The following is a 211-nucleotide window of genomic DNA, read 5'->3' as shown; positions in this document are numbered from 1 at the left end:
AGGAAACAGAGAATGAAAGATGAGTGTTGGGCGAATTAGAGACTGATAGAAGTTGACTAGGTATAAGCCAAATATTAACTGATTAGATATTTTGATAAATAAATCAGATATTTTAGCCCCCGCGTATTGAACTTGTTTTCGCTTTGTCCCCGCGCCTTCTGCTGATATAAGCCATTGTGCGACGCAGAATATAGCTTTGTTTCTCTGAATT

This window comes from Penaeus monodon, chromosome 15, assembly GCF_015228065.2.
Source record: "Penaeus monodon isolate SGIC_2016 chromosome 15, NSTDA_Pmon_1, whole genome shotgun sequence".
Taxonomy (NCBI): Eukaryota; Metazoa; Arthropoda; class Malacostraca; order Decapoda; family Penaeidae; genus Penaeus; species Penaeus monodon.
This window is presented reverse-complemented; position numbering follows the sequence as displayed.